This window comes from Squalius cephalus (assembly GCF_949319135.1).
Source record: "Squalius cephalus genome assembly, chromosome: 14".
Taxonomy (NCBI): domain Eukaryota; kingdom Metazoa; phylum Chordata; class Actinopteri; order Cypriniformes; family Leuciscidae; genus Squalius; species Squalius cephalus.
Window position 1 is genome coordinate 973,564 of NC_137135.1, and position 22,123 is coordinate 995,686.

Sequence of the window (22,123 nt, forward strand, 5' to 3'; positions counted from 1 at the left end):
TTTGATCTTTCCTTCAAAAGGATTTTCTTACAACTTAAATCTTTCAATCTTCTTACGACTTCCATCTATCAACTTTCTTTTCACTTTCCTTAGCACTGCGTTCACATTCTTAGTTCTTTCTCAGACGAAAACTTTAATATCATCATTTAAATACTGTTCTATTTTCAAACCCACATTAATACACGTCACTTTCACATTTATTACTTTTTTTACACCCACTGAGGGGGCATTTACAGTTACTGCTAAATGACCCTGCTGACCACAATTAAAACACTCTCTGTCACCTTGCCTATAGTCTTGATCACCGTGAGCTTTCAAACAGCTCCAGCTTACTGCACACCCTTGAAGCAGTGTGTGCCATTCTGGAATGCAAACAGAGCCACTGATAAGCAGTTCTCTGTATTCTTTTGACAGTCCACCAGTGGCGGGTTATATCACAATAGTCGAATCATATCTTCATCATTATCATTGGCAGAACATTAATTTTCATAAGCTGCACGGAAATGCATCAATTGTTTCTAAGTTTTTTTTTTTTTTCACAAAGTTTCTGTTTAACTTTAGTCACGCTTGTCCAGGGGAATTATCCCCGATCCATAATTTCCTTTATAAAACAGACAATGTCCTTGTCTTTCAATGACTCAATATCAACAAAATATCCAACTTTGTACATTATTGATTTCCAAAATCTTTGGACATAGCTGTCTTTACATCTCTCTAATTTGGTGTTATCATCAACAACACTGATTACAAAACAGGTACATATTAACATCCGGAAGCCGGCTTAATAAGCCAGCACTGTTGCTGTACTTTAGGTTCAAAACACAATGGTTGTCAACCTAAAACTAAACATAATTTCAATCATTATTTTACCACTAAAATATACAATTGTTCTCCGTTTTGCTTAATGAAACATTTATTATCTTTATATCATGTTAATCCCTGTTAATCATACTCAATGCCTTATTATTTGCGACTCACTTTTCATACCATTTCAACTTAATCTGACTTAGCAGGCGTTCATAAATAGTTCCATAAATTCAGAAATGTTATTTTCATAACATACATTTTTCTACTATATCTCTCCTCAAAATGGTTATTCTGCAGTTTCAACAAGTATTATCATTATTGTCTCAGTCCCACTTATCTCTACTGTTGTACAGAGACCAAAATATTATATTACTCATATCTCAATCCCTTAAAGGTATAGCGGAGGATTTTTTACTTCCGGGTGGGTGACCTATACTATTGGTCCTCCTAATTGTCAATCATTCTGGTGAATCAATCAAACTTATCAAAAAGTGGAGAGGGCGGGTCTTATCTAAAATTCGGAAAGATCCTCCGCTATACCTTTAAATTGCACAGACAGCCTTATAGCTACTTGCTCCTTCAACTCTTGTTACAAAAAAATCTCCTGACATCTAATGTCATGAATCCATCTATTGGATGAAAAATAAAACCCTTTTATAAGTTATATTCAACCTTAATCCCCTATATGCCAATTCATTCTGCATCAACTTTACTGTCTTCACACCCATAAGGTCAAAGGTCTTTGTTTATTGCTAAATAACCCCTCTGTTTTTCCTGAATACAAATTACCCACCCTAAAGAGTTAAAAGGCTTTCCCAGCAGAAACATACATACATTCCAGAAGAGAAACACATGGTTAAAAATAAAAGAAAACCCACACAATGTCTAAGAAAGTAAATAATGTAAAAGGAAAAGAAAAGAAGAAAAATAAATAATATGAATTTTTCCACAACACTATGCAGACATGTTTCAGAAAGTGTGATAACACTGGGCTTATTATAAGAAAGCCAAGCTCTTAACAAATACATTTTATGTGCCAAACTTTCATGTGTCATAAACTCAAAATATGAATAACAAATAAACCTTTACCTATACTGAATCATCAGAAAAAAATAGACAGGGAGGACGGAGAGAAAAGGGTGAAGTGGAGGGGAGAGCATATCACACAGATATTTACAAACATTTACCAACAAACACAAACATATACACACACATACCTCCATGCACACACCGAGACACACAAACTGGCCAAACCAAGGCATAGCCTTGAATTAATAAAAAAAACAAAAAATGCAGCCTAAGATTATTAACTGGAAATGCTTTATATCCAAAATGTTTCCCTGTGTACAGACCTAATTATGAGACAGCCCGTAGGCTATAGAGAGGGAAAAAAACGGGGGGAAAAAGAAGCAAAAAAAAAACATTCCACCACGAGATTCATTTTAAACCAGCCATATATGCTAAAGAGATTAAGAGAAAAAGAAAACCGTCTCAATATTCTGGTCTGAGAGAAAAGGGGGAAAAAAAGAAGAAGAGGAAAAAAAAATTATAAGTCATTTCCATATCATGTAAACCTTCAAGATGAAAGCAAATAAATCCCGATTACGCTACTGCAAGGAAACAAACATCGTTAACGACAACCCATTATTTTTTGTCAATAGTCTACCTTGAACAATACAGGAGCAGTCCATCATTCAGATAAAGTTGCAATTCCTGAAGAAACTTTTCAGCTTCCCCTGGGGTCTTGCACAGCACCGATTTACCATTGGATATGATCTTGAGCGTGGCAGGATAGTGCAAGGAGTAATCCATGTCAAGTTCACGGAGTTTCTTTTTAATAACATCAAACTCTCTACGCTTTTGGAGAAGACTCGTACTGAAATCAGGAAAGATATGGACCCGTTTGTCGTTATACTTGAGTTCATCTTTTTTACGGGCAAGTCGTAGGATTTTAAACTTATCCTGAAGACTGAGGAGTTTCACCAGGATAGGCCTCGGAGCAAAACTCTTCTGGTTCTGTAACTGTTGTGTCGGGGAGCGGTGAACCCACTCTAGAGCTGGAGGTACCGGGAAGTTCTCCACACCTAAAAGCTGCTGGATTAGGCCGCCGATAAATATGTGGATGTAATTACCCTCTGCTTTTTCAGGAACATGAATGAAACGAATATTATAGGCCCTACTTCGGTTTTCAGCATCATCCAGTTTATCCCGCAGGTAGGAATTTTCACTCTCGAGTGACTTCAGGCGTTTTTGTATGTCTGATAAATTGTCCTCATTGGAGCTGACCTTATGTTCAAGCTCCGCTACATGATCACCTAAAGTTGTTAGAGAGCCATGAATCGACGTTAAGCTTGACTGAATATTGTCCATTTTTGAGTCGAAGTGTGATAGCATTTCAGCATTCAGTTGTTGTACAGTGTCCACGATAAACTTGTTGGTAACTGATTGCTCCATTATAGACATCAAGCGCTGTGGATCAAAGGCTTAGAGGACGTTGTTTGTATGAAGCGTCAGTTCGCAAAGATAAATTGCATTCGTAACGAGATAATAAAATGATTTTCTAGTTATTTGAAAGTAAATCTGATCATGCTTGCAGGCCTGGCTGCATCAAATGCTCACGCCGCCGCCATGTTGCTTTCTACGAGATCTGTAGATGGTTGGATGTTTCACCATCTTGTCTGAAGCAGCTTTTTGCTTGGCATAGGCCTTAAGGGCTAAGTCCCTCAGCTGTCGAGTGGACATACTGCGTGGGCAGGCAAGGACCCCTAAATGGTGGCTCACTGCAGGATGCAGATTCCAGAGGAACAGAGTTCTGTTTGAGATCCATGGTGGCGGGTGACTCTAGGTCAGAAAACTCTCTGATCAAGGCCAGTTGTAGCTAGTGGTAATCGGATCTGACAGTTTCTGACTGCCGATCAAGGAAGCTTTGCGCTTCACGGCTGGATGTGATTCTTAACAAGTACAGTCTGTCTTGTGTGGTCACATTGGTCATAGCCTGTAAGTGAAAATCAATGTCGTAGGCATGCACGTCCTGGCCTCCTGCAGGGTTCGGGGTGAAAGTAGGGATGTTTCTGGCCAGCTTGTTAAGGTCTCTGGGAGACACACCGTAACTAGTGGCAGGAGTCCTCTGAAAGGGCTTCCATTCACCTTACACCCTGGGGTCGTCGGATGCTGGCTGGTGACATCTCGAGCAATGGGCTCTCACCCCCCTTTCTTGACGTGAGGCCCTCGATGATCTTGGCCAGCTCTTTGTGACTTGGCAGGTAGTAAGGTGTGGGCAGACGGCAAAATAAACATCTTTAAGAAGCAACCTTCTGTGCTGCCTGCAAAGGTATCTCCAGATTGCAGCTGTGTGTCTCCTGATGTATTTCCAGTTTGTGCTGTTACCCGCGCTGCCTCTCGTAAGGAGGTTGAGAGTAAGCCAGAAAGTCTTGAGTTGCCAGTTAAACTCCAGACAGAACAGTTGACTAGTTCTAGAGATTCATTGATGGCTGAGCAAAAGGCCGATACTACCTTGCCTTCCTGATTCAGTAGTGAGGAATAGTGCTCAGTGTTATTTTCTTCTTGATGGGCTGTTGGTCAGGAAATGTGTTCCACACTGTGAACAGGGTCTAGGAGAACCAGTCTTTCAAATAGTTGTAACCTACTACCTTGCGAAATAAAGTGTTGCAAACTTCACATGGTGATGTGGCAGGTCATATGGGTGTTCGTAAAACTTATGATCGCATACTCCGTTATTTTTTCTGGCCACGTTTAACCCCCTGGGGTCGGCTATCGCAAATAAAACAAACAAATTTTTTTATCTTATATGCTTGTGTTATACATCAATCGATCCTGTTTAGTGTGTATTTTTTTTGTGTATACTCATAATAAAAACAAAGTGTTGTGCTTTTCGCCAAATAAAGGAAAATAAACATGATGCGAGTTCTGCCTACTCTCCGTCAGTGAAGTCAATTCTGAAACACGTCCGAAAATGAACTGTAACTCAGCGAATACTCAGTCAATCAGGCATACAGACACACAGGCATGAAGCTTGAATTCTCTTCTTTTAAATGAAGTCATTTTTATAAAAAACAAATATTCACAGTTTATGTAATATGTATGTAAAGAGAGAGATGTCAGTCGTTCTCATCTCAGCTAATTAAAGTTTTAATGTGACTCCGCCCACGGAGACCGCGCTATACAAATGCAAATGTGAGGCGATTCATACAAACCTGTGAAACGCCCCCATCAGCTGAAGGCCGGTGATACACTGGATGCGTGGTGTAAGTGTCTCAGCTGCGTGGCGTGTCCGTTTTTATTTCGGCTCCCATGTTAGCAGTTTAGAGTTTGCACACTGCCTAAGTGAGCCGCGCGTCTCAGGCGCGGCACGAGCCGCGGCACGAGCCGCGTGGAAAACGCGCGCATGCTAGAAATAGAACCGACGCCTATTTTTCACGCGACACGCAAGCGTCTTGGAAGCGTTTCCATGCAAAATTGAATAGGAAAATCTGTTTGTATGTCATTTTGACACGAATACATATTAATAAATGTCATTTTGATGTTTAAAAGTGTCTAGGTTTTGACATAAATGCAAATATAAATGTAATTTTACTAAATATTATCGATTTTCAAATACTGCTGTATTGAATGAACAGCTTTTAGCAAACTCTATTGCTATACTGAGATGAGGAATATATACTGTATGTGTTTTGTCAAAAATAAAGTCATCAACTAACTAATGAATCCTTTACTTTGAAATACATAGGATAAAATGTATACTTTAGTTTTGAAAGACGTTGACTATAGATTATAAAGTTTTTACTGTTCAATAGACTGCCACATCAAATAAGCCTTTGTTTGCCAATTTTGCTCATATGTTAAATATAGTATGTTTTGTCAAAAATAAAGTCATCAAATAATACGTTTTGTATACTTTAGTTTTTACAAAGAAAGATTACAGTTGAATTGTTGTTGTAATTGTAACCTTTTTAATAAAAAATAAATATTTACAAGGTAGATGTAAACAAACTATTAAAAGGTAAATATCATTTTTTTTCTTTAAATAATTTGTATTGTGTTTTATTAGTGACAAATTTGGGGAAAGGATAAATATAATCCAAAACTGAAAATACCGTATGAGAATTAACTGCACAATTACTAGACATGTTTACCTTGGATATTATACAATTTGCAAGCACAATTTGTGGAAAAATAAAAAAAATGCGATGCTTCCAACTGTAAACCAATTTGGTAGTGTGTGTGTATATATATATATATATATGTATGTGTATGCATATGTATGTGTATGCATATATATACAGGGTGGGCCATTTATATGGATACACCGTAATAACATGGGAATGGTTGGTGATATTAAAGTCCTGTTTGTGGCACATTAGTATATGTGAGGGGGAAAACTCCTCAAGATGGGTGGTGACCATGGTGGCCATTTAGAAGTCAGCCATCTTGGATACAACTTTTGTTTTTTCAATAGGAAGAGGGCCATGTGACACATCAAACTTATTGGTAATGTCACAAGAAAAACAATGGTGTGCTTGGTTTCAACGTAACTTTATTCGTTCATGAGTTATTTACAAGTTTCTGACCACTTATAAAATGTGTTCAATGTGCTGCCCATTGTGTTGGATTGTCAATGCAACCCTGTTCTCCCACTCTTCACACACTGATAGCAACACCGCAGGAGAAATGCCAGCACAGGCATCCAGTATCCGTAGTTTCAGGTGCTGCACATCTCGTATCTTCACACCATAGACAATTGCCTTCAGATGACCCCAAAGATAAAAGTCTAAGGGGGTCAGATCGGGAGACCTTGGGGGCCATTCAACTGGCCCACGACGACCAATCCACTTTCCAGGAAACTGTTCATCTAGGAATGCTCGGACCTGGCACCCATAATGTGGTGGTGCACCATCTTGCTGGAAAAACTCAGGGAACGTGCCAGCTTCAGTCAGAATCCTTACCTTCTACTTACCGTTTGGGTCTGGAAGTATGCAGCATCGCTGGTGAAGTAAGCCTTTAAGCCCCTGTCTCACTCACGTGTACTGACGCGAGTATTCTGTACTGAGAAGAATTCTTACCTTCCTACTTACCGTCTGAGTCCTGAAGTATGCCGTATCACTGGTGAAGTAATCCTCCAAGTTTGCTCACTCACCACTGTGTATCGCCGCAAGTATCCTTGACTGAGAAGCATCCTTACCTGTATACTTACTGCCCGAGTCTTGAGGAGAACCGTACCATTGGTGAAGTTGCAATTTGTTTGGTTTTGAAATTATTTCTTGTCTGTGTCGTCCATCTGTTGCGGTTTCTTGTCTGTGGTGTCGGCTCCTCACGGTGGTGTCTAAGTCTGGGGTGGCGGGTCATCCGAGTCCGCCCCGGTGACATATTCCAATAGTAATAGTTCTATAAAGCTTGCTAGCGGTACTTCCCCCAGATTTTCCCTGAAGCGTGGAGTGAGGCAGGGGTGCCCCCTGTCAGTGTATTTATTTCTCCTTTCTGTACAACTCCTTAGTTCACACATCAAACTCAGTCCGTTAAAGGGCTTGGTCATTGCTAACAGAGAAATACTCATAAGCCAGCTTGCAGATGACACTGCTCTATTTCTCAGGGATGCATCTCAAGTATCGGTGGCAGTCGACACTATCCAATCCTTTTCTAAAGCCTCTGGACTCTCCCTTAATCTAAATAAATGTGAACTTTTGCCTGTTAAAGCCTGCTTGGCGGCCTCGATTCATGGAATCCCTGTAAAAAACTCTGTAACATACCTTGGTATTCAAATCGCTAAAAATGAGCAATCCAGATGCGCTATAAACTTCACTCCCATTATAGAAAAAAAACAAAAAATCCTTAATCACTGGCTCCAGAGAGACTTGTCTTTGAAGGGCAGAGTTCTTCTTTCAAAGGCTGAAGGAATCTCTCGTCTAACCTATACTGCTCAATCTTTACATGTTGATAACACTACTTGTAAATCAATTAACAAAATCTTACACAATTTTTTATGGAAGAATAAAACCCACTACCTACGAAAATCTGTCACTTTAAGTCCCTGTGACAAAGGTGGTTTGAATGTTATCGATTTTGGTGCACTTAATAACACCTTCAAAATAAACTGGATCAAAAACTACTTGAAAAACCCCACATCCATTTGGCATTTTATTTCTCATTTCGTATTCTCAAATTTAGGTGGCCTTAACTTCCTGCTGCTATGCAATTATAGCATTCCAAAAATACCACTAAAACTTTCTCATTTCCATCAACAGGTTCTATTAGCATGGACATTGATTTACAAACATAATTTCTCTCCACAAAGCTGTTTTATTTGGATAACTGTAATGTTGTCTATAAAAACAAAACATTATTTTTGGATAATTGGTTTAGCAACGGAATTGTTTTGGTTAGTCAACTGTTCAAAGAAGATGGCTTATTGTACAATTACTCTGAATTTCTCAGGAGATATAATGTACCAATAACGCCTAGAGAATTTTCTGTGGTATTTGATGCTATCCCGTCTGGTCTGTGCATGTTATTCAGGTGCTCCTACAGCTCTCCTCCCTTATCATTCATTCCTCCTGATGTGTGTCAGTCTTCTCTTGGTAAGGTTTGCTTTTCATCTGGTAAGCGTCTGAACTCCAAGATAAGATCTATGTTTCAGGATGCTCTAGTTTCTATCCCACCAGCCACGTTTTATTGGTCTAATTTTGTGGCTGATATTGAGTGGAAAAAAGTTTGGACTTTACCTCAAAAGTTCTTATTAACAAATAAAATTAAAGAGATTTCATTTAAACTGATACACAAATTCTACCCTGCAAGACATTATCAAAATTCAAGTCTAATATAAATGTTAACTGCTCTTTCTGCCAACAGCAACCTGAAACATTTACCCACTTATTTTGGTCATGTGAATTCACTTACAAATTCTGGAGGGACTTCCAAAAGTTTATTGCTGATTTTGTATTTTCTGATTTTCACCTTTATTTTAAGAATGTTATTTTTGGTTTTCATCACTTTAATCACAAAGATGGTAATGCCTTTTATTTTATAAATCTGTTTTTTTTTTTTTAGCAAAATTTCATATACACAAGAGCAAATTCACCAATAGAAAGCCTGAACTCTTTCTACTGAAGAAAGAACTTGAACAATATATGATGACTATCTCTTTGTCAAAAAACACAAAGGCTCTAAGGACTATTGACATCTGTAAATCCCTAAAACTGTTCACATGAAATACTCTCGTGTTTTTTTTTCTTTTTTTTCTGTTTTGCTTTGTTCTCGCTATATGTTATATCTGTATTTTGTTCTTAAATTTGTTGTCTGTATTTTGTAAGAATTTAATAAAGCTTTATTAAAAAAAAAAAAAAAAAAGACTTTAGCCGGGGTTTCACAGGCAGGGTCACATATGTGGCAAGAATTTAGTGTGACCTCCTTTACACTTGAGCAATAAAAGGAACCTGGTTTTCATAAACTTAAATGGAATGGAAAAGGACTAGAAAGCCCAAGAAAACTTCTGATGAGAAGTAATGTGATAAGCTTCACATAGTTTCTTCTTTGACCATTTCTTCTTACTGATGTTTGTCTAAAGAAGCCATTTTGTACAGATTATTTATTTTTATTTTAAAACAACAAAGCTGGTGGTGGTCTATGATTTTTGCACAGTACTGTGTGTGTATATATATATATATATATATATATATATATAATTTTATTCTATTTTATTTAGAATTGTTCATTCTTTACATTAACCCAAATGTGTAAATGATCATAAGATGTTTTTGTAATATAATTTATTTTTTAGTGAGGATTTCAAGGACAGAAAGGAATCTTTCATCCCTTTCTTTGTTTTCTTTCTCTCTTCTTTCCTCTTTCTCGCTTGCCACCCGGTGCCATCTCTCTTCTCTTTCTCTTACTTCTCTTTCTTGTCTTTCCTCTCTCTCGTTCTCTTCTGTCCTCCAATTCTCTCCATAGTCTCTCCTCCCTCTCAGCTGCTTTCTGCTCTCTCTCCTCTTCTCTCTCCTCCATCTCCCGGATCAGGTCCTCGACATTTTTGGGCCTTTTCCTGGCTCTCGCTTGCTCTGGCCTCACTGAGGATGATGAGGCCACAGCAACATCCGGCCCACATGAGGCAACGAGGGCAGGTGGAGTGATGGAGGGTCTGCCCCCAATTGCCTCATCCATGGCAGCGTACCACTTCCAGGATGCTGCTGTGGCCTCTCAGTGCTCACCCCTGTCTGCGGACATTTCAGATCCTGCAAAACAGCACAAGCATGATACAAAAGCCATTATAACATCACAATGATAAACATTTAATTTCTGTATTAGAAGTAACAAAATTATCTTACTTTGTACTTTTGTTTAAGGTTATCCCTTTTTTTTTTTTTTTTTTTTTTTCTTTTACAAATGCTGCCGTCACCCTGCCTTGCAGGTCCTGCTCCACCACAAAAGATCTGCAGCAAATGCAGAGAAATCAAGAATAAAAAAAGTGCTGCAATATCTCCATTTGAAATTACAATAATTGAAATAAACTACAAATCAAAATTTAAATAGATTTTTTAAATTATTTCTGTAGTATACTCACTCAAAGCCTTTGATGGCAGCATTCTGCTTTCCAGTGAAGAGGGCTTCATGAGCCACTCTCCACCGGATGAGCAGGCGTGTGTGCTCATCTGTCCCTGTAACATCCAGACAAGATTCATAGATTACTTATGTTTAGATACTTTATGTAAATGTATTTACATTACTTACATTCGTCTAATGCAAACGGTGTTGACAACAGTGAATTCTACTACAACAATAGTACACATACATCACTCAGATGTCTATTTCATATCTATTAGACATAGTCATCTACAATTGTTATTGAAGATGTTCTTGCCAGATATTAAATAGACATTTAGTAATTGTAATTAAGATGTATATGGTTTAAAATGTATGCAAATCCACTTTGGAGACGCATGTGTCCTTACTGGAGCTCCCCTGTTAGCTATACATAATAAAACGTGATTTACAGCAAAATCACAAATCTACTATACTATTTGGCGTCTTTACACCTTCAACAATTCAACAGTTTACTGTACAGTAGTTCAACACATGCATTTTGGTTTGTAATACTCACATTTGAAAACACTCTCGTCCATCCTTTCCGTCATGTTCGAGTAAGACGTATCCTCCTCTTCTTCTTCTTTTTATGACGTATGCTCTCCCGTGGCCTCCTGGGATAGAAGAGTACCCATCGGACTGCACTCGAAAATCTGGGCTGAAGCAGTAGGTCATCCGGGAACTTCTCGAACATACTGTTTCGAACATACTTCTTTCACGTACTGTTTTCTCCTACAATATAGTAGGAAAGTAGGCATATTCGAACGCACTATTAGTATACGTACGTCCGAATCTCGCGAGAATTAGTACGTCACCCAGTTAATTCTCGCCTAATCTTTTATGATTCATACATACTTTTTCGCTCGCCTACTGTTTTTCCCTACTATATAGTAGGGAAGTATGCGGTTTCGAATGCAGCCATTGCTTTCACTCACCTGTCTGTTCCCTTCTGTCAGAGGTGTAAAGTCCAGGTTCAGAAAGTAAAAGTGCTCCTCAGGATTTTGTTCCAATCACCTGGATTTGCTACTTAGCACAATTTTTCAGCCAGGAGATATAACTAATTAGTAAAATCAGCTGGCTGAGTTCATGGGTGGAATAAACATATGGCAGGACTTTTACTTTCTGACCCCTGAACTTTACATCTCTGCCTTCTGTTGTATGACATGAGGAGATTCTGGGATATACTTTTCAAATCTATTTTCAGTGTCTTCCGTGTGCGTATTGCCTGTATATGAATGTGGAATTTTGTCATTGTGATTTAAAGGTCAAAGTTTAGTAGCAGATGAACATCGCTGTGACAGAGACTTTCCCAGGTAAACACTTCAAGTCACTGAGAAGCCTCATTGGTACGATGAATATAATTATGACTATTACTGCCTTTTTTATGATCTTTTCCATGAGTTCCTGTGAGTCGTGTTGAGATGTATGCTTGTTTTTCAGATATTCAGTGTGATTATTTCCTGGTCTGGATCAGTTTCCTGCTCTTTTGTATGGACTTAGTATTGTTGCATTATTCCAAATAAATAGATTGAGATTCACAAACAAATGTAAAGAGATTCACAAAAATGTTTCAAATTGAAGAACTTTTGTTCTGAAATGTGGTAAAAGCTGAAACGCTCATGAGAACAGAGGAAAAGGAAAGTTTATTTAAGGTTGAATTAGAGTTGACAAAAATCAAATTTACAGAATATCGAGTGACCTGCAGGGAAACACTAACCCACTCCTGCTATAATGCACACAGAACACTAAACTATCACCACACAAACATCATGCAGATTAATTTAATACGAGCTGTTGTAATGCTTAGATGCCACCTCTCTCTGTTTTCATAAAGAAAGAAACGCCTTTAACCATATTTTAATTCAGGTTTTACTGTTGATTCTGAGAATAACAGTTACAATCAAACTGAATTATCTGAATATTTATCCAGGATAATTAGAGGACTTCTAGAGAATCACATGACCTCACAAAAAAAGTTAATTTCAATGGAAGAAAGTCCCAAAATTACATGCTGAAACATGCTTTGAGTCAACAATCAAAGACGTTCTGGTACAACTGGTTTAAAGTTAATGATTACCCTCTCCGATAGAGACGGTTGATAATGTTTAACATGCAAACCTTGAGAGAATTAATAACGACAATACAGATATAGTTACATTGTTTGGAGATTATAGTTTACAACCATATACACACCAGAGCCAAACACAACACTTCAGATTTGCGACTGAACAAGAGAAGATTCACTGTTCAATCCAGTCACTGAATCTGACAGTACGACTTCACTTTCTTTGTCTTTTACATTGTGTCTTCTGTTCATTATTACTTGTGGAATAATCCATCCTAACCCTCCTCATAACATTGATTCCTCTTGTATTGTCAGGCAGATTCTCTGAACGGTTGCTCTCACTTTCCTGTGCTGTCTACTACTCAGTAGTGAACAATGATAAAACTGTTTTAAACAACCGACATCTGCCTGACTAACAGCGATTACTTAGGGACGAGCGGGACTGCACTCCTTTACCTTTCAGGATCCGATGCATCTGTGGAGAAGAGAGAGGAAGAAAAGAGTCAGTGGAAACTTGAGTCACACGGTGTGAGCCTGAGGCTCTTCTACTGAACTGCTCAGACCGATTTTATGAATGTTCCTCCAGTCGAGTCCAGTACTGATATGAGGCTAATCCCGAGGCGCATCTCAACTGCTCTCCCAGCGGACCCTCGGGCACCAGTTGGGCCGGCTGCTCGTTCTCCAGGTTCTTGGTGCTTGTAAAGAACGAAACTGTGTATTTACATGCATCACATTATTGTGTGGTGTGCCCCTTTAAGAGACTGATCACGTCATTCATATTTTGTGACGCTAAGAAAGAGTAATCTCTCATGTTTGGGAGGATCGCGTTGCCTGTGTACCTGCCATTAAATGTGCGTAATACAGCCTTTCCGCCTTTAAACTCTTTCTTCCATTGACTTCGCGAGTGCTATCCTGGTCAAAGCGTTACAATTGGCGCCTGAACAACTTGAATCTGGATCCGTCATCTACTTGGACCTACTAATTTATAACTGCGATCGGTTGTGGAGATCTTTGGAAGTGTTCAACTGGCATGGCAAAGACTGGTGAGATTAGCTTGCTAACGCTGGGTGACACGTATGCGTGGACCGCGTGCAATGACGGCTGAGCGATTTATTTATTTTTTTCACTTCAACCTGATATTTTTCTTTGAAGTGACAGCTGATTAATTTGATACATTTAGACTGTGTGCTTCGTCAGATTTTTCTTTATATTGATTTCAAGCCGATAGCAGGGCTCTCAAGTCTCACGCGTTGAGCGTGAGACACACGCATTTCAACCCGTTCACACGCTCACACGCCACACCTTGTATTTCTCACGCAGAGACATTACGAGGATAACGCCCACCAAGTTGCGGTGCTATTTTTTAAACAGTGAAACAGAGCTTTGAAGGCCCTGACACGCACCAGCTAATCCAAAAATATATATATAGCTACCGAACAGCCAATCAGAAAATAGCTGTATCTGGGTAAGATAGCGACACACGTCAGTTTGGGACACACAATCATTCTCCATTCAGTATTCAAACAGCGCGCGCGCCTCGTCCGGTTACAGCAGGATGCACGGTAAAACTCTTTCCAATATGATATTCACATTATAATGCTTGATCTGTATATAAAAGGCTTTGGATTTGCATAAAATGACTTTATTTAGTGTATTTGTTACGGAAGCCCTAAGAGGCCATGGATTGTTATTTTTTCTATATTGTTTTCTCGTGATCACGACTTTATTTTCTCGTGATCTCGAGATAACAAAAGTTGTTTTCTTGTGATCTCGACTTAATTTTCTCGTTATCTCGAGATAAATTGCTGAACACGACGATACTGAACACAACCTTGTTTTTCACAATGTAAATTTAAACCTAAAAATGGGAAGTCCAAAACTGACAGAAATGTGCAGTAGTTAGGGGGGTTCGGGGGCATGCTCCCCCGAGAAAATTTGGATTTCTCTGACCAACATATGTGCAATTTAGGGCTTTTGAAGGCCAAAAAAAAAAAAAAAAAAAAATTGATAAGAAATAGCTTAAAACTTGGTCATTAGATTATTTGTCAATACCTGCTCTCTCCTCATCTTCATCTTTCTTTTTCTCTCAGTCTCCTTCTGCCCTAATTCTTCCCCTCCTAAAGCTGAACTTTGACTGATAGTCTTTTAATTTTCGTTTGTGTCAGTGAAGAAAGTAAACAGGCTCAACTGATATTTATATGTTTTATGAATAATTTTCTGAGACAAGTTAATTTACACAAGGCTACCAGGAAAGCTGTAGCCTAAGTCAGTATTGCCAATAGGAACCTTCTACAAGCTTTGGAGTTTGAAAACGTCTGTTTTTAAATGTTAAAAGTAATTTTAAATAATACAAATTATAGTCTACGTTTAATGCAGTTGGTGGAATTGGCAGACGTTCATGCGCTGTGGAAACGCGTCAAAGCATTCTCGGTTATAAATATAATATGTAATATAATAATAAAATATATTACAAGGGAAAACAAATGTCCGGCGAATATCTAACCTAAAACTAACTTTACCGCGCTCAACCCCCGTGAGTGCATTCACGCATTAGTAACCGCTGGCGTTCAGTGGGGAGGGGAGGCGTGAACCGGTGTAGATGCACTAAAATCAGACAGGAGAACCGTGAGAACATAACGTCGGGAAGCGTGTTTGTGAATGCGGGGCCAGGCGGTGATATTCCATTTTGATATGATGAATAATGAGAATCATTGAATTTGCTTAGAATGATTGATTTGATTTGAATTAGGGCTGCACGATTTGGGGAAAAAATCATATTGCGATAATTGAGGTCAATATTGCGATTGCGATATGCGATATAATAAACAAATGGTTTCATGAGTCAACTTGCTTGGACAAGGAAAATAAATGCACACACAGATTAGTGATATTCTACCTAAAGAAAAAAGTTATTTAGTCAAGAGCAGTGAGTGTTTTTCTCTGTTCCCTTTGTTCTTTGATTAACTTTAGCGACAGATATAATGGCTAATGTGTACTGTCCCTTTAAGACCAGCCGCTGCTGTCAGAGACGCGGATCTCACACGCGCCTCATTCTCTCTCGAGTCACGTCTCTTCACGTTCATAAGACTGCTCTTATGTTATGAAGATACTCACAAAAAGACATTTTGGCATAATTGTGTGTGTTATTGTTCGTTCAAGCTCGAAAGAGAACTGTATTCTGAATTTCTGGCATGCTGTTTTGTGCGCACGCACGATATTAGCGCCTTTCTGTGTGTCACAGTCAGGACATTCACAGGTAACGCGTTCTTTTTGGCATACATGTGTGTTGTTTGTTCTACCCTATGGTTCTACCGCGAAAGAGAACTTGATACTGGCGCGCGTCTATCTGTGGGCCGTGTGTGTGTGTGTCAGGAGGACATTCACTGATGTTCTTGTCTTATCGCGCATGAATGGTTTAAAAGCATTTGCATGAATAAGAGTAGGGATCATGTAACACTAGCCAAAGGATGCCAAAAAATAAGAGATGCTGCGTTAATTACATTCATTTGTTTATTTAATATAAAATCGCAGCATTTTGCGTCATATAATCGCGTAGGCTTGACATCGCGATTGCGATACGATTAATCGTGCAGCACTAATTTGAATGTATTTATTTATTAATTTATCTGAGGTGCCGGAACGCAGTTCCGGACCGTTCCGGCCCACTTTAACCCCTGATCACAAGGACTATAAACGGCATCAAACGCACAACAACTGGAATTTAAAACTGTGAAGAAACAAATGATCAAAAAACTGTTGGACAGATATACACTAGGATTTGTGCGCTCGACATTTCTTCGCTTTGTGCCGTGAACTTTTAAAAGCGCACATTGTGCAGCGCTGAACACTGTGACTCCATGTTGCTTTGAGCACATCATTCTGCACCCGCGATGCGCATACGCACTTTGTGTGCTCTGTTTTGAATCGTTTCATATTATCATGGTTTTGCGCACTGAAAGATTATTAAAAACATATATTTTTTATACCTGCACAATACATTTAAAATAAGCATAATTTAATTGTATATTATTTATATATAGCCTACCTACACTTCTGAATTCTTGACATTCATATATAAATATAAAATTGTCAAATGTATGATTGCCTGATTTAATTTTATAAGAGTACTAATAGTAATGTTCTTATTAACATGTTTAGATTTTTTTAAAATGGCAGATTACTGTGCAAATTACTGTGTTTTATTTGTAAGAATATGTGTCCTTTATGAGATCAGACACCCGTCCCCACCAAACCCCTGCAGCCGCCGCCAAAATCTCACTCTGAACTCAGTTCAAAACTTGAGAGCCCTGCGATAGTAAAGGACCGAGTGAAATAGGTCGATTGGGAACGGAGGATTATTATTTTTCCTCATTTTTGGGAGTGATCCAACTTTTTCTTTTTCCTCACTGTTTTCAAACGCAGACAAACGCAGACTGACATTTTGCCCATTACCTTTCTGGGATATTGTAGCACAGATATATATATTTTTTTTTTTTGCTTTGCGTGCTTGGAACTTGACTATACTTTGTGCACAAACGGACAGCAAAACCTATTAGTTTTTTTATCTGAACTGCATTTGTGAGCACGGAAGAAACAAGAAAATTCTTGGAACAGTTTTCTTGGAAGTTTTTCTCTTTCCTAATTCATTGTGAACTGAACTTGCTTGTGCGAACTGGGCGATTTCTAACTTTTTGCACTCATTTAGATGGTCAAGTGACTCTGAGAACATTCTATACCTCTCATTAAGAAACCACAATTAGATCATAATAACCTAGCAAATTATAGACCAATTTCAAATCTTCCATTTATGTCTAAAATTCTAGAAAAAGTTGTGTCCGCTCAACTGTGCTCTTTCTTACAAGAAAATGATATCTATGAAAAATTTCAGTCAGGATTCAGACCGCATCATAGCACAGAAACTGCGCTCGTTAAAATCACAAATGATTTACTTCTAGCTTCTGACCAAGGCTTTATCTCAATACTAGTTTTACTCGATCTTAGTGCTGCGTTCGACACTATAGATCATAAAATACTCTTAGACCGACTACAAAACTACACTGGTGTTCAGGGACAGGCATTAAACTGGTTTAGATCATACTTATCAGACCGCTACCATTTTGTCTGCTTAAATGGGGAAAAATCGAAGATAACGTCAGTAAACTACGGTGTACCGCAAGGATCTGTGTTAGGCCCTCTGCTATTTTCAATATATATGCTGCCACTTGGTAATATTATAAGAAAACATGGAATTAATTTTCACTGTTATGCTGATGACACTCAATTATATATTTCATCACGACCAGATGAAAACAATAAATTATCTAAATTAACAGAGTGTGTTAAAGATATAAAATACTGGATGACATGTAATTTTCTGCTATTAAATTCAGATAAAACGGAGGTATTACTTCTTAGTCCAAAAAACTGCCCACAAAACCTCTTACAATACAACTTTAATTTAGAAGGGTGTCCTGTTACTTTATCCTCTACAGTAAAAGACCTGGGTGTTATATTAGACCGCAACTTGTCTTTTGAAAATCATATTTCATATGTTACAAGAACAGCCTTTTTCCACCTTAGAAACATTGCTAAGCTACGTAACATGCTATCTGTTTCTGACGCAGAAAAGTTAGTTCATGCATTCATGACCTCGAGACTAGATTACTGTAATGCTTTATTAGCTGGTTGTCCTGCATCCTTAATAAACAAGCTACAGTTAGTCCAAAATGCAGCCGCTAGAGTTCTTACTAGGTCAAGGAAATATGATCATATAACACCAATTCTATCATCTCTACATTGGTTACCTATAAAGTTCCGTATCAATTACAAAGTATTACTACTGACCTATAAAGCCCTAAATGGTTTAGCTCCTGGGTATTTAACGGAACTTCTATCGCCCTACAATCCATCGCGCTCTTTAAGATCACTAAATTCGAGGCTTCTGGTCATTCCTAGGATATCTAAGTCCACTAAAGGAGGGAGGGCATTTTCACATTTAGCTCCTAAACTGTGGAATGGCCTTCCTGATATTGTTCGAGGCTCAGACTCGCTGTCCCAGTTTAAAACTAGATTAAAGACGCATCTCTTTAGCCAAGCATTCACATAATACCTACCTTTTATACTACAGTTGAATCAGATTGAATGCATTAATATTGCGAACAGCAGCTACGCTAATTATTTCCCATATGCTTTTCTGTTGTTATCTCGGGACGCCAGTCCCGAGGTAAATACAGATCGTCAGCTCCAGTTTGTATCCAGCCTCCCATGGAAACTACAGATTCTCCAACACCCATGCAGAGACGACTCGGCGCCTGTGAAGAGACGACTCGACGCTGGCGATATGTTTATGCCCTAAATCAATACATGATTAACTAACTGTATTTCTCTATGTACATTTCTGAAATGCATTTTCTGTAAAGCTGCTTTGAAACAATATGTATTGTGAAAAGCGCTATACAAATAAATTTGAATTGAATTGAATTGAATTATTCACTTTGAAGCAGCATGTTCCTTTGCTCTGGGTATACTGATGGACAATATAATAACTGAACTCACATAAAAGAGAGTAAATCTGTATGGTTTTGATGCCATTGCTATTTCACAGTTTAGATGTGGGATTATTGAATTTTGTTTAAGTTTCAACTGATGGTGTGTGCATTTTGATGTCAATTTATATTTTCTGGGTTACATTGTGAATTTTACAGTTGTTGTACTGCTGTTTATGTGAAGGCACAGTTACTGTGATGGCTTACCACCCAGACTTTAAGACTGACTTGACCTACTCATTGCCAGATTCTGTCCCCAGGCGGAGACAAAAGTCAGCGCAGTGTGCTGCCGTGAGTCTGGAGACTCAAGTGTAACTTCTACAAGCTGAAGTATCAGTGCTACAACAACAGTGTCTCAATGACTCTCTCCAGTTGCAGCAGAGCATATTAAGAAGGTTTGGACCTCCTGATGTGGACACCCTTGCAGCGCCACATGACCAGCTACCTCCTATGGCCAGTTCTACGCCACACATCCGTGTTTCACCAGGCCAGGTGCCACTACAAGGTACAACTACTGATAATGTTTCCCTCAGAAACTTGACGTTCTCACCACAGGCCAATTCTTCTGATGTGAGTAATACTAGTAGAATCCTTGCATCTGTACTGCACCAGTCAAGGCTTGAGCCACCTGTATTTGCAGGAGATGGACATGTAAGCCCAGAGGACTGGCTCCAGTAAGTCAATGTTTACAGGACATCACTTGACTTAACTGATGCCCGAATCCTGATACAAAGGATACAAACAACGGTGAAAGCAGTAATGCAGGGGAAAATTTTCCTTTTGTCACACAGAGGGGAAACTACAAAGGGGGGAGGATGATTCGCAGAGGCAATCCTCCCTCCAGAAGATGAATTCGCCTCAACTGACTTATTGTGCTGTTCCTGCACAACCTGTCCTTTGTCATGTGGAAGATCCCACATCCTCGTCCTTTTGGAACACCCCATTGAGACTTAAGATTAACCAACGTGGCCAGTTGGTGGATGCTACACTTGACACTGGCGCATCAATTTCTGCAGTGCAGGCAGACATCGTTCAAAATCATGACAGATTGAAGTTAAGGTTCAACCATGGACCTCTTTCCCTATACAACTGGCAGACGGTGGAGCATGCCAGCCCGTGGGGCTTACATGGTTGGCTTTTGGCTTTATGGGACAGCGTTTTTACCACCGTTTTGCTATTGTCCCACGCCTTCCCTCAACAGTGGTCTTGGGGATGGACTTCATGTTGCGTGCGTCCATTGCCATTCACGTCCCATCTAGAACTGTCATCATGGGTGAAAATCCTTTATTCATGGAGGAATTGGATGGCGGAGCAGGGCATGAGTTGGATGACAGTTTGTTGTTCATGGAAGCTCCATCTTCAGCACTTACAGAAAAAATGGAGGATGCATGTCTGAGTGTTGCCGAGAAGGAACAGTTGACAGAACTACTTGAAAGCTTTCCAGACCTCTTCGATGGTCACCTGGGCCGTACTACTCTAGCAGAGCACTCCATAGACATGGGAAACGCCAAACCAGTCCACCTTCCCCCTTATCGAACTTCACCAGCTAAAAAGCGATTGATCGAGGACCAAATAGGGAAAATGTTACACGAAGGAATCATTGAACCTGCTGCTGGTCCTTGGTCTGCCCCGGTTGCAGAAACCTTGTGGTGAACCACGATTTTGCGTGGATTATCGTGGGTTAAACCAGCTCACCACAAAGGACTCTTACCCATTGTCAAGAGTCGATGAGTCCCTTGACTTCCTTTCCTGAGAAAATTTTTTTACTACAATTGACCTTGCTCGGGGATACTGGAAAGTCTCCATGGCAGAAGGCTCAAGACCGAAGACTGCTTTTGTTTCACATTGTGGGCTGTTTCAGTTATGAGTGCTTCCATTTGGTCTGTGCAATGCACCGGCGACCTTTCAACGACTTATGAACAGCGTCTTGGCTGGGCTTATCTAGAAGTCCTGTGCGGTCTACCTAGACGACATTGTTGTGGCTTCGCCCACTTTCAAACAACATCTTGATGATATCAAGGAAGTATTTTCAAGGCTTCAGTCCGCCGGGTTGACCATTAAATTAGCCAAATGCCAGTTCTGTCGCAGAGAGCTTACCTTCTTGGGGTATCAGGTTTGTCCAAGTGGAATCCTGTCGGAACAAGACAAGGTGAAGGCCGTGACGGACTTTAAACCCCCTGTCAATGTGAAGCAGTTCCTGGGCTTGACAGGTTATTATCGTCGATTTATGCAAGACTACGCTCGCCTTGCCGAACCACTCTTCAACCTCACAAAAAACGACGTTCCTTTTGTCTGGGACAGGGCTTGCCAGGAGGCTATGGACCTTCTGAAAGGAAAATTAACTTTGGCACCTGTGTTAACCCTCTGGGGTCTGAGGGGTTTTTGGGGTCCTTGAGATGTTCTGACATGCCCTGACATTTGTGCTTTTTTTAGTTGTTTGTGCTTTTTTCATTCTCTTCAGCAGGAGACAGGGAGAGACATGAACATAATTCAAGGCTTACGTTTCCTTCAGCATTCTCTTCAGCAGCAGACAGGGAGAGACATGAACATAATTCAAGGCTTACGTTTCCTTCAGCATTCTCTTCAGCAGGAGACAGGGAGAGACATGAACATAATTCAAAGCTTACGTTTCCTTCAGCATTCTCTTCAGCAGCAGACAGGGAGAGACATGAACATAATTCAAAGCTTACGTTTCCTTCAGCATTCTCTTCAGCAGCAGACAGGGAGAGACATGAACATAATTCAAAGCTTACGTTTCCTTCAGCATTCTCTTCAGCAGCAGACAGGGAGAGACATGAACATAATTCAAGGCTTACGTTTCCTTCAGCATTCTTCTTGTTTCCTTCAGCATTCTCTTCAACAGCAGCTTCAGCTTCTTTGTTTTAACCCTTTAGGCGCCAGAGGTTTTTTCCTAAAACGTTCGAGTTTGACATCTTAATTTCAAAAGGCTATATCTTAAAAGTGATAAAAGATAGAGACTTTCTGTAAATTAGAGAAATATTAAGGGTGACCCAAAGTTTATGTAGGGATTACATTTTCCCATCTAATTTGCATATTATGACGTCATATGGTGGCGGCCATCTTGGATTATAGAATTTTCATGAAAAGTCACATG